The following is a 13267-nucleotide window of genomic DNA, read 5'->3' on the forward strand; positions in this document are numbered from 1 at the left end:
TTCTGCAAAGAGTTTGTTCTTATCTCCCTGGATTCTAAGAGTGTTTGGGAAGTAAAGGGAAAAAAATCCTTTTGAAAGCTCAGAGTTTCTCAGAGTGGTTAACAAGGGTTTATACAATGACATTGACAAAGGCTTTGAGAGTGACATAAGCACAGAGACTAACAGGTTAGTGGACAAACAGAAAACATTCAAAAATCAACTCTTAGCATTTGCGGTCTCCAGTCACACATACATAAATGAAAAAAACTACACCTAGCACACCACAAAGATTGAGAAAAGGGCTTCCTTTTGCTGCTTCTTTAAAAAATTTAGTGTACACAAGAAAGTCCTTTTTAAAAAAATATTTTTTTAATAAAAAAGGTATTTACATAAATCTATGTATGTGATGTTTAGCCAAGGGTCAGTGTTGCAAGCAGTTGAGACCATGTCTTCAAAACAATCTGATAACTTGCCATTTTTAGGCAATGTTTCTTTGATTTTGGGAGGAATGTGCCCTCTGAGATGAGAGGCCAGGTGCCATATTCCAAAGGATAGGTTCACTTTGATCTTTAATTTTCTCTTGTCAGGATTGTGTATAACAGCATGTCTTGTAAAACTTTGTTTAATGGCAAATGATTTTCCACAGCCAACATGCTCACAGATAAATGGGTGCTATTCATTGTGAAAAGAAAGAATATGGCTTTGATGACTGAACACAGTTATGTATGATATGCCACAGCCTTCTCCTGGGCATTGGCATACCTCCTATTCTGGACCATGGATTTTCTTATGCTGCTTAAAGCAGTCTTTGTATTTAAAGGTTTTCCCACATAGATCACATGTTATCTCCTCTTTAGCAGTTTTCTTCATATGTTTCTATAACTCATGTTTTTGCCACAAAGTAACAACCCTTTTGGCACATATATCCTTCATGTTGTTTTAGGTCACCAGGGGAAGAAAAATATTTTCCACAGTGTTTGTTGTCACAATTGAATAGAGTCGGGGCAGGTAGGTGGTGCAGTGAATAAAGCACTGGCCCTGGCATCAGGAGGATCTGAGTTCAAGTCCAGCCTCAAATATTTAACACTAGCCATGTGACCTTGGGCAAGTCACTTAACCCCAATTGTCCTGCCTTCCCTCCTCCAAAAAGAAAATAAAAACAAAAAATCCCAATTGAATAATGTCTCATTAGTATGTTGGCACTGACGGACTTTCATCTGCTGATGTTTCTTTCTTTTTAAAAAAAAATTTAGATTCAAACACCAGAACTCAAACACAGAATAGAGAAAAGAAAAAAACCCCATAAACTTAAATATTGAAACTTAAATATAAAGTAAGAAAGGGAAAAAATGTATGTCATGTGCATAGCACAACACAAGAGAAGATTCAAAATATGTAGTGATAAATTTTCATTTCAAGAAAACCTGGGAGGGAGGAGCCAAGGTGGCAGAGCAAAAACACGAACTTGGCATGACCTCCCACTCCAATCACTTCCAATACATGTAAAAAATGACACTTATCAAATTTTAGAGCTACAGAACCCCAAAAATGACAGAAAGAAACAAATCTCCCACTGAAAGCACCCTGGCAGGCTGACAGGAAAGATCTATCACACCAGGATGGGAGCAGAGCAGAGTCCCACAGGAGCCCTGTGGCTCTGGCCCCAGGGTGGCTCTCGCCAGTGGTGGCCAAGCAGACTTCAGGAGAGTGAATCCCCAGCAGCTGTGGTGATTTCCAGACTTCTCAACCCATAAATGCCAAAGACAAAGTAAAAGGTCAGTGGGGAACTCTGTTGGAACAGGGGGATGGAAGAGTGTAGTCTAGCCCCTGCCCCTGGGGCAAGAAGTGGCAGAGGTGTGGCGGCTGCAGTTGCTGCCACATGGCTGCCTCAGGAGCCCCAGGCCTGCAGATTGTAGGGGGACCAAACAACCATTCAGAGGGTAATTGCTCTTGCTTTGACCTGCTTGGATCTGGATCACAGTCTTGGGTGGTGTAGCAGCAAGCACCCCAAGCGTCCTCAGGGTTTGCTGCCACCACAGGTTCTTGGATCTGCTTTGATAAAGGAAGGCAACTCAAAATGGGTTAACAAGCTTACTTTAATCAGTCAAACATATATCATTTACCTTGTTCAGGGGAAAAAGGTCAGCACCCTGAACTTCAAAGTATACAGGCAGAATTATCAAGACAGAAACAGATCAAGTAGACAGCTTTCCAAACTGTCCAACCATTACATCCATACCCAATCAACATCTGGGTTTCAACATTTGAGTTTTTCAAAGCTGGGAGGCTCTGGACAATGGCTTCCTAGAATCCAGATCAAATCACAGAACACTTCTCAAAGTGAGCCCCCCAAAACAAAGCTACACATCAGGGCTTATATAGCCTTCTCCTGGCTCAGAGAATGTAACAACCTTTTGGACCCACTGGCCAATCAAAAAGTATCTACTGAAAAACAAGCCTCCCACCCCAGGCTCCAGGTGCACTTTAGCCTAGGGGCAGGGAAGATCTTTAAATTTGCATTTCCATTACAGGTGGTTGTTTGATCTGATTGTGGTCTTGGTCCTGGGGTATTGTGACCAGTGTGCCAGAGCTGGTGGGGGCTGTAGAGAGGGTGCCCTCCTAATAGCTCTGGCAACTCTGAAAGCCCCAGTGATTTGGAACAAAACTCTCTCCATTCTGGAAGAAGAGTTCTACCATGGAAAAGAACTCAAAACTCAAGAAAATTGACTGGCAAGATGAGCAAGCAGAGGAAATGCAATCAGACCATACATTCCTCTTGGGGGCACAAAAGGAGCAAAGCATGGAATAGGAGGAAGACAACAAAGTCGGAACTCCTGCACCAAAACTTCCAAGAAAAATATGAATTGGTTACAGCCCATGGAGGAGCTCAAGAAGGATTTTGAAAATCAAGTAAGAGAAGTGGGGAAAAATTGGGAAGAGAAATGAGAATGATGCAAGAAAGTGATGAAAAGCAAGTCAACAGCCTGCTAAAGGAGACCCAAAAATACACTGAGGAAAATAAGACCTTAAAAATAGACTAACTCAAATGGCAAAAGAGACCCCAAAAAAGCCAATGAGGAGAAGAATGCCTTAAAAAGTCAAATTCCCCACATGGAAAAGGAATTTAAAAAACTCACTGAAGAGAATAATTCCTTCAAAATTAGTTTGGAGCAAATGGAAGCTAATAACTTTATGAGAAATCAAGATACTATAAAACAGATCCAAACAAATGAAAAAAATAAAACACAGTGTGAAATATCTCATTGGAAAAACCAATGACCTGGAAATAAGGTCCAGGAGAGAAAATTTAAAAATTTTTGGACTACCTGAAAGCCATTATCAAAAAAAGAGCCTACATAACATCTTTTAAGAAATTATCAAGCAAAGTTGCCCTGATATTCTAGAACTAGAGGGAAAAATAGAAATGGAAAGAATTCACCAATCACCTCTTCAAAAAATCCCCAAAAGATAACTCCTAGGAATATTATAGCCAAATTCCACACCTCCCAGATCAAGGAGAAAATACTGAAAGCAATCAGGAAGAAAAAAATTTGAGTATTGTGGAAACACAATCAGGATAACACAAGACCTAGAAGCTTCTACATTAAGGGATCTAAGAGCTTGGAATATGGTATTATGGAAGTCAAAGGAGCTAGGATTAAAACCAAGAATCACATACCAAGCAAAACTGAGTATAATGCTTCAGAGGAAAATATGGTCATTCAGTGAAATAGAGAAACTTGAAGTATTCTTGCTGAAAAAAACGAGAGCTGAATATAAAATTTGACTTTCAAAAACAAGAAGCAAGAGAAGCATGAGAAGGTAAACAAGAAAAAGAAATCATAAGAAACTTATTAAAGTTGAACTATTTACATTCCTACATGGAAAAATGATAATTGTAACTCATAAGACTTTTCTCAGTATGAGGACAGTTGAAAGGAAAATATATGTGTGTATATATATATATATATTTATATATGTGTGTGTGTATACATGTATATGCATGTATATGAAGCTGTATGTGTGTATAAATATATATGTGAGTGTGGGCATATGTATGTACATGTATACATAGACAGAGGGCACGGGATGAATTGAATGTGAAGGGATGATATCTAAAAAATGAAATCAAGAGGTGAGAGAGGAATTTATTGGGAGAAGGAGAAAGGGAGAGGTAAATTAGGGTAAATTGTCTCATATAAAAGAGGCAAGAGAAAACTATTACAATGGAGGGGAAGAGCAGGAAGGTGAAAGGGAATGGGACAACCTTACTCTCATTGAATTTGGATTAAGGAGGAAATAACATAGACACTCAAATGGGTATCTTACCGTACAGGAAAATATGGGGGTAGGGGATAAGAGGGGGAATGATAGAAGGGAGGGCAGATTGGGGGAGAGGGTAGTTAGAAGCAAATACTTTTGAAAAGGGACAGGGTCGAAAGAGAAAATAGAATAAATGAGGGGTGGGATAGGATGGAGGGAGATATAATTAGTCTTTCACAGTGTAACTACTGTGGAAATGTTTTGCATAACTACACATGTACAACCTGTATTGAATTGCTTATCTTCCCAGTGGGTGTCGGTGAGGAGAGAAGAAGGGAAAGAATCTGGAAATCAAAGTTTTAAAAACAAAAAATTTGGTTTTTACATGCAACTGAGAAATAAGATATACAGGCACTGTGTTATAGAAATCCATCTTGCCCTACTAGGAAGTTCGAGGGAATGGGGAAGGATATTAAGAGCAAACAGATTCCGGGAAGGGGTATTCAGTAGGCTCGCTAGTCTGGGGGTGGGGCTGGGGAAAGACGGGGAGAAAAAAATTGTAACTCAAAATCTTGTGGAAATGAATGTTGAAAACTAAAAATAAAAAAAACTGGAAAAAAAGAAAACATGTACGATAAATACCACACTTTGTGTTGAGAGCTTTTCATTTTTGCTTTCTTGTGAATTTTCTTTTGTTCTCTGCTGTGCACTTTTTACTTTGTTCTTTTTCCCCCTTCCCTCCACCCCGCCCCCAAAGCTACAATTAGGTGTGGATTTATTTATATAGGGAGATATATACATATATATGCATACACGTGTCTTTATAATATACACACGAACATGTATGCATATATACACATAGTCATATATACATATATGTTTATGTGTATATACGTATATGTGTGGGGGTATATATATATATACTTTCTCTAACAAATTCTGCTCCTGAGTTTTATGTTTGTGTGTATCTCTTATTTCCTATCCCTTCTGCCTCCTCTACTTCTACGCACTACCTTGCCCTCCTATTACTTAACCTCCCCCCCCCAGGATCCCATTCCCATAAATCTAAACACACTTCTATACCTCCCTTTTTCCTATTCCTTCACCCTCCCCTATACAGATCCCTTCCTTATCTCCCCTTCCCTATCCCCTTACTGTTTTATTTCTTTCTGAATTAAGAAGACTTTTAGACTCTTCTAGATATTGTATGTATTGTTCCCTCTTGAACCCATTTTCAATGAATGTAGTTTTACCAGGACCACCAGCCCTCTTCCGCCATCTAATTCCTCTATATCAATTCTTTCTCTTACACCTCATTTGTATAAAATAATTACTCTTTGGCAAGCACAGCGGTCCAACTCTGGATTCCTTTTTTGGGAACAAAAAAGGATTGGGGACAGCAAAGTCAGAACTCCTGCACCAGAAGCTTACAAGAAAAGAATAAGCTGCTTATAGGCCATAGAGGGGCTTAAGAAGGATTTTGAAGACCAAATAAGAGAAGTGGAGGAAAAATTGGGAAGAGAAATGAGAATGGTGCAAAAAATTATAAAATGAGAATCAACAACCTGACTGGAGAAAATAACATCCTAAATAATAGACTAACTCAAATGGCAAAAGAGGCTCAAAAAGTGAGAAGAGCAGAACCAGGAGAAATTTGAAAACAATTAGAGACACAACGTATATGTGATGACAAACTTTGATAGATGACTCTTCTCAGCAATGCAGGGTTATAAGTCAACTCCAAAAGACTCATGATGGAGAGAGATGTCTACATTCAGAGAAATAACTAGAAAGAACAGAGTTTGAATGCAGATTGAAGCAAACTACCTGCTCTCTGTTTTTTTCTTGTTTGTTATTGTTTCCTATTTCCCACTGTTTATTCCATCCAATACAACCCTTCTTTATAACCTGACTAATGTCTAATGTGAAACTATTTGCAGATCCTATACTTGATTGTATGCCACCATTGGGGTGGGGGGGGGAGAGGGAGGGAGAGAAAATTTGAAACTCAAGGAATTGTGGAAGTGAATCCTGTAAACTAAAAGTAAACAAACAAATTAATAAAGACCAAAAAAAAAAACCAAGAAGAAATACTACGTATTAAAGTAATTAATAAAATAATTTAATAAAAAAGGGGAGGGGCTCAAAAAGCCAATGTGGAGAAGAATGCTTTGAAAAGCTGAATTTTCCAGATGCAAAAAGAATCTCAAAAGCTCACTGAAGAGAATCATTCCTTCAGAATTAGATTGGAGCAAATGGAAGCTTAGTGACTTTATAAGAAATCAAGATACTATTAAACAGATCCAAACAAATCAAAAAATAGAAGGCAATGTGAAATATTTCATTGGAAAAACCACTGACCTGGAAAATAGATCCAGGAGAGATAATTTAAAAATTATTGGACTACCTGAAAGCCATGATCAAAAAAAGAACCTAGAAATAATCCTCCAAGAAATTCTCAAGGAAAATTGGCCTGATGTTTTAGAACCAGAGGGCAAAATAGAGGTTGAAAGAATCCAGCTATCACCTCCTGGAAAAGATCCCAAAAATAAAACTCCTAAGAATATTATAGCCAGGTTTCAGAGTTCCCGGATCAAGGAGAAAATATTACAAGTAGCCAGGAAGAAACAATTTGAATAGTGTGGAAACACAATCAGGATAGCACAGGATCTGGTAGCTTCTACACTGAGGGACTGAAAGGCTTGGAATATGATATTCCGGAGGTTAAAGGAGCTGGGATTAAAAACAAGAATACCTACCCAGCAAAACTGAGTATCATGTTTCAGGGGTCATTCAGTGGAATAGAGGACTTTCAAGCATTCTTGCTGAAAAAACCAGAGTTGAATAGAAAATTTGACATTCAGATACATGAAGCAAGAGAAGCATGAGAAGGTAAACAGGGAAAAGAAATCGTAAGGAACTTATCAAGGTTGAACTACTTACATTCCTAAATGGAAAAACTATAATTGTAACTTATGAAACTTTTCTCAGTATGAGAATACTTGAAGGGAATAAAAATGTATGTTTATATATACATACATATATATGTCTATATAGGAGGGTATATGGATGTATGAATACATATGTGAGTATGTATACAGGTATACATAGACAGAGGGTACAGGACCAATTGAATAGGAAGGGATGATACTTAAATGGTGAAATTAAGAGGCAAGAGAGGAATATAATGAGAGGAGATGGGGAGAGACAGAATGGGATAAATTTTCTCATATAGAAGAGTCAAGGGAAAACTGTTACAATGGAGGGGAAGAACAGGAAGGCAAAAGGAAATGAGTCAACCTTTTTCTCAATGAATTTTGCTTAGTGAAGGAATGACATACACACTAAATAGGGTATCTCACCCTACAGGAGAGTAGGGGGGAAAGGGATGAGAGAGGAGATGATGGAAGGGAGGGCAGGCTGGGTGGGAGGGAAGTTGGAAGCACCCACTTTTGAAAAGGGACAGGATAAAAGTAGAGAATCGAACAAGTGGGGGGTGGGATGGGATGGAGGGAAATATAGTCAGTCTTTCACAATATATCCACTATGGAAATGTTTTGCATAGCTACACAAGTACAACCTATATTGAATTGCTTATCTTCCCAGCAAGGGTGGGTGACGAGGGAGGTAGGGAAAGAATCTGGAATTCAAAAGTTTGAAATCAGATGTTTAAAAAATATATATCATAATTATTATTATTTTACATGTAACTGGGAAATAAGATATACAGGAACTGGGGCATAGAGATCCACCATGCCCTACTGGAAAGTCGGATGGCGGATGGGGGAAGATAAAGGAGAGAGCAGATTGGGGGAGGGGATATTCAGTGGGAATGCTCTTTTGGGGTGGTGGGTAGGGGAAAAATGGGGAGAAAATTTGCAACTCAAAATCTTGTGGAAATGAATGATGTAAACTAAAAAATATAAACTACAAAAAACAGTAACAGAAATCTTTAAAATAAATATTTTTTGCAAAAAAAAAGAAAATTGGAATCTCTTTACACTAATAGAGTGTGAATGAAGGTTTGAAAGTCAAGGGTTTGGAATTTGGCAAAGAGGTTTAAGGAGGTTTTGATTTCATTGAGAGAAGAAAAATGAGAAACTTTTTGGAGAAATGTTCATCAGGAATTTGAGACAGACAATATTCTATCAAGTTATAATGTTTACCAAATGGTGCAACATTTACAAAATAGAAGCTATAGTAATAAATTTGTTTTGTAAAATTATTTGAGTGTAACATACCAAAATTCTGTCCTTGAAGGACCATTAGAAGGGTTAGTTCTAATCTTTATTTGAGGGATATACAGTCATAATATCATTATATTTACAATTTGCCTTTTCTAGGAGACTCTCATGGGCCCTGAGAGAGGGGGATGAGAATATGGATGTCCTATCATAAATCAGGAAGTAAGCTAACTGAAAGCTGTGGGCTCTGTAATTTGTGTTGCTGGCTCCTAATGTCTCTTGGGAAAATTGATATTTAAATGATACTATCTGAGTTTATAAATCCATGTTTGATTTGATTGAGTTTATCCTAAAACTGAATTATGATGTAATCTCATTTAAAATGAGATATATTCTCCTATCAGGATAATTGTAATGATCCTCTTTATAGGTAGATCATACCTTAATGAAAAATATAATTGATATTTGGCACAAAGGCAATTTACTTAGAAACGTCACAAAAAATAATTTAAGATCTAAAGAAGATATATTTTGTTATGCTTATGTCACCTTGGTTTGTGTCCCTGAAGGGACAGTCTTGATTTTGTTATAACCATGTCTCTCCTCCTTTTCATAGAAACTTCTAGAAATAGGGCAAGTGAATTGTAAACGCTTTTTGTAAATGATTAATCTTATTGTTTCAATACTCAAACATCTCTGAATTACTATGATAGGATGCAAGTATGAAAGAGCTTAATGTTTTAAATTTACTATTCTGAATTTGTGGTCACTCTTTGTTTCAGCTCCCTAACCTAAGAAGCTAGATACATATGTTGTTAAGGCTTGCTATCCATCCTCTTGTTAATGATTAAGCATTCATGTGTAGTATCAGGTCTGCACAGTACCACCTCTTTTCCTGATGATGTGATTATGTATATGTAAAATGTGTACATATATATATAATGTATATGTGTGTATATATGTATTTATACATATATGTCTGTATGTATATATAGGCTTCCAAATATTTCTATTAAGATCAGTGAAAAAAGCATAAATAAATGTGATGTTCCTAGATGATATTTTTTTCTTCTGATCCTGAAGGGAACTAAAAACAAGACTGAAAAAGTAAAACAAAGTACTGAATATCTTTTAGGTTCAATTGAATATACACAAATGAACTTTTTTTTTGCTTTTTGGAGGGCAATTGGGGAAAGTAACAACTGCATAGGCCAGGAAATGAACCCGAGCCTCCCACATGGCAGGCGAGAATTCTACCTATGCAACCTTGAACTATTTTTTGGAAAAAAAATTCTTTCTTTTTTTTTTCAAGGAACACAGGCCTTGATTATGTTTTAGTAATGAGGTCTCAAAATTGGATTAAGGATTTTCCCTATAAATTGCATTAATAATTATAAAGAAATTTTAAAATGATATTTATTTTCCTGCTTTGAAGTCTCTGTCTGATAATATTAAGAGACATAAGGGCTCATTTTACACTTCAGGTCTTCATGAGTCCTCTGTAAGATTTTTCATTCATCTTGTAGATAATATTATATGTCAGGCATAAGGTTCAGATAAAGATAGAAAGAACTTGGGAGTGTCTAGGTGGTGCAGTGAATAGAGTACCAGTTCTGGATTCAGGAGGACCTGAGTTCAAATCTGATCTCAGACACTTAACACTTATTAGCTATGTGACCTTCAGCAAGTCACTTAACCCCAATTGCCCTGCCTTCCTCCCTCCAAAAAAATATAGAAAGAACAAGAAATGTAATGTAAAAACTGATATTCTGTAAAATTTTAGGTGAATTTTGGGTTCCTAATTTGATATTTTTGGAGCTCTGTTGTTAATAAGGTTAGCTCCATAATATTTGAATGTATGGTGTTCACCACATCAACTAATCTAGGGAACCAAGGAAGCTTATCTACTAGGAAGATATCTCTTCAGAACTGCCTTGGAGATGAGGCCTATTCCAGAATCTCCAAGAGAAAATATTCTCAAGGATCATGAAATAAACTGATTAATGGACACTTAGAGTGGGTGACTAGGAACAAGCTGGGTCAAGGAGACTTTGTTTAATTCAGTATAAATAATCATAGTTATATTACTTTTTTTGTTGTATCCACTGTCTTCTGATGTTCATGTCTACCTATAGGAATAAGGCCTGGTGAAAATATGCCCCGGGTGGATATTGAAAGAATGTATAAGGGAGTGATCAAAGAGAGGTTTTGCAGACTTTTAATCAAACCTGGAATTTTAATTTTCCTTTTATTATTGTGACTCAGGGCCATCACTCCTATAAATTTTAGTTAATATTAACCTTATCTGACCCAAATCTGCTCCATGAGGCGTGAAAATTTATTTAAGAGTCTTAAGTATTCCTTAAATAAGAAGCCAGAAGGGGCAGCCAGGTGGTGCTGCAGTGAATAAAGCATGACCCCTGGAGTCAGGAGGACCCAAGTTCAAATCCGACCTCAGACACTTGTCACACTTACTAGCTGTGTGATCTTGGGAAAGTCACTTAACTCCAATTGCCTTGCCTTCCTCCCTCCAAAACAAACAAATAAACAAACAAATAAATAAGGAACCAGAGGAAGAATCTCAACTGTCCCCAACTCCTTGGTCACATGTAAATCCTCCTTCTTAATCAGACTATTTGTGAACCCTCTAAATGTAGTTTAATCTGTTCCCTGACTTAGTTTACCTATTGACAGTTTGTTTCCTTAGGGGATGTATGAAATTATGACTCTGTTTTACTAAGTTTGTTCAACTTTTATGACATTGAAGGAAGAATGGAATTATATATCTACCTTCTCTTTAACTTATAGGGCCTAAGATGAATGTATAAGATTACAGTATGTAAAAGAGCTATTTCTTTGTCACTCTGATGTAATTTTGCCTATAAAAAACTTTGTGAGAATCTTCATGATTGTTCAAGTTTTCTCTGAGGCCTGAACCTATGCTCAAGCATAATAATCAAACCTAGGTTTTTACCTCAATAAGTTCTGCATTGTGGTAAATGCATATTTGGCAGAAGTTAACCCACCCAGTGAATTCAGAAAGGAGCTATTTCTCCTATAACACCTATGCAACACTTCACATCTCTAGCACCCCTATCACCTATCTATTTCTAAGCAACCAAAATCTGTTTTCTCTGGTATTCCCTCTCCTTTTTGGGGTAAAAACAAATTCCCAGTAATAAAAATGCACAGTCAAGGAAAATAAATTCCCTCAACAAGCTTATACAAATATATATATATATATATGTATATATATCATATCTACAAAGGTAAAGTATTTAATGAATGCTAATTACTTCCTTACCAATTGGTATTTGAGGGTAAATAATAATAGGGACAGCTAGGACCTTCAAAGCTTACTGAATCAGAGGAACTAGACATTGATCCCAGTCCTTTTGAGTGTTTTGGGAGAAATATCTCCCACTGAGTTCATGTGGTAGGTCACTGTTGTCAAATCTGCCACAACACAGAAATCATAGAGGTAAAAACTTAGGTTTTATTTGTGCTTAAACAAAAGTTTGCCAGGCAGAAAAAATGACCCTGAATCAAGATCAGGATTGTAATGAGGTTTTTTTATAGACAAAAATTATGTCAGAAACTAAGAGAAGTAATTTTTTTTAACATAAAATAATCTTTATGACCTCTTAGGTCATACAGGCCTAGTCAAGTAGTTCCATTATGTTGAGAATCCTTCAATTAAGGTTGAACAAACTAAGTGAGAATAAATTAATAAACAGACTAAGGTAGAGATGTAAACGCTGAGTTTGAAAAAGCCCATTTTACAGAACTACCAGGCTACATTCTAAAGAAGTCCCAAAGGCCTCCCATTCAGGTGACCATCCTGGCAGGAAGTCTCTTGTGTTATCCTTTTGCAATCCTTGCCAACGCTGCCATTATCCTGTATCCTCTCTTCTTGCTGAGAAGTTATAAGAATTCCCTTCTCTTTATTTATTACATACTCCACTCTGTTCTCTAATTTGCCTCATGCTCCTATTTTGTAATTTTGTCTGACAAAATACATTCATTCAACTGTAGGAAAATTGTGGTTAGGGATAGTCCATGGTGGGGTTTTAGCCTGTGCTGGGGTTTTAGTCTATGGTGTTTCAGTTCAGCTCCTCCACCATTCCTTCTCCTATTTCTTTAAGTTCCACCTTTATCCCCTTGTATACTTTGAAAAAAATCTTGTAACACTAGGAACACCAAGCACATCAAATGACTCAAGAATTTGTTTTTATAATTTTAAAAATAATTTTATACTATTTTGCTATATTTCTCTTAGCTGTGCAAATGCACTGTAAAATCAAGTAATTACAAGCAGAGATTACAATTTTACTTTGAATTATGATCCATTTTATTTGCTTTATAGATTAGAAAAAGAGAGTACACTATGCACCAATTGACTGAGGGCGGTCCTTTGGGATATTTTCTAATTCCAGTCTTTCTCTCTGATTTTGTTGGTTTACTTTGCTTTTCAAATCCTAGGACAGTCTGTCTCTTTCTCTTTTCTTGCTTTTAATAATCTCTAGATATGAGGTGACTTGTTTCCTTACTTCTTCTGGGGGAACTGGATATTTCTTAGGTCCAGGGTTTTTGCAAATAGAACCTCCTGCTCATGTCTGAAGAGCATTTCAGAGGGCTCCTTGATGGCTGAATGCCTCCCATTTTTCTGAATGCCTTTCAAGAATCTCCATGAATCTGTCCAGAAATGATCTAGTACTTTCAATCCCAACTTTTTGGTTCAATCAGTTCTCTTGGGCTGGGCAGCTAAGATGGAGTCAACTAGCTTGGATCCCTCAAATCTCTCTTGCTTGTAGGGGAGTGAGCCCTTGGCCCACTGCCTT

General features: G+C 37.0%; 1 pseudogene; it reads right to left on the reverse strand.

Annotated features, from left to right (window-relative positions):
* Nucleotides 1–389: 389 nt before the first annotated feature.
* LOC138142693 (transcription factor IIIA-like) overlaps nucleotides 390–13267 on the reverse strand; it is a 21977-nt pseudogene continuing 9099 nt past the window's right edge.

This window comes from Petaurus breviceps, unplaced genomic scaffold (genome assembly GCF_028583685.1).
Source record: "Petaurus breviceps papuanus isolate PSGF00001 unplaced genomic scaffold, PetGlider_PUasm1.0 90601, whole genome shotgun sequence".
NCBI lineage: Eukaryota > Metazoa > Chordata > Mammalia > Diprotodontia > Petauridae > Petaurus > Petaurus breviceps.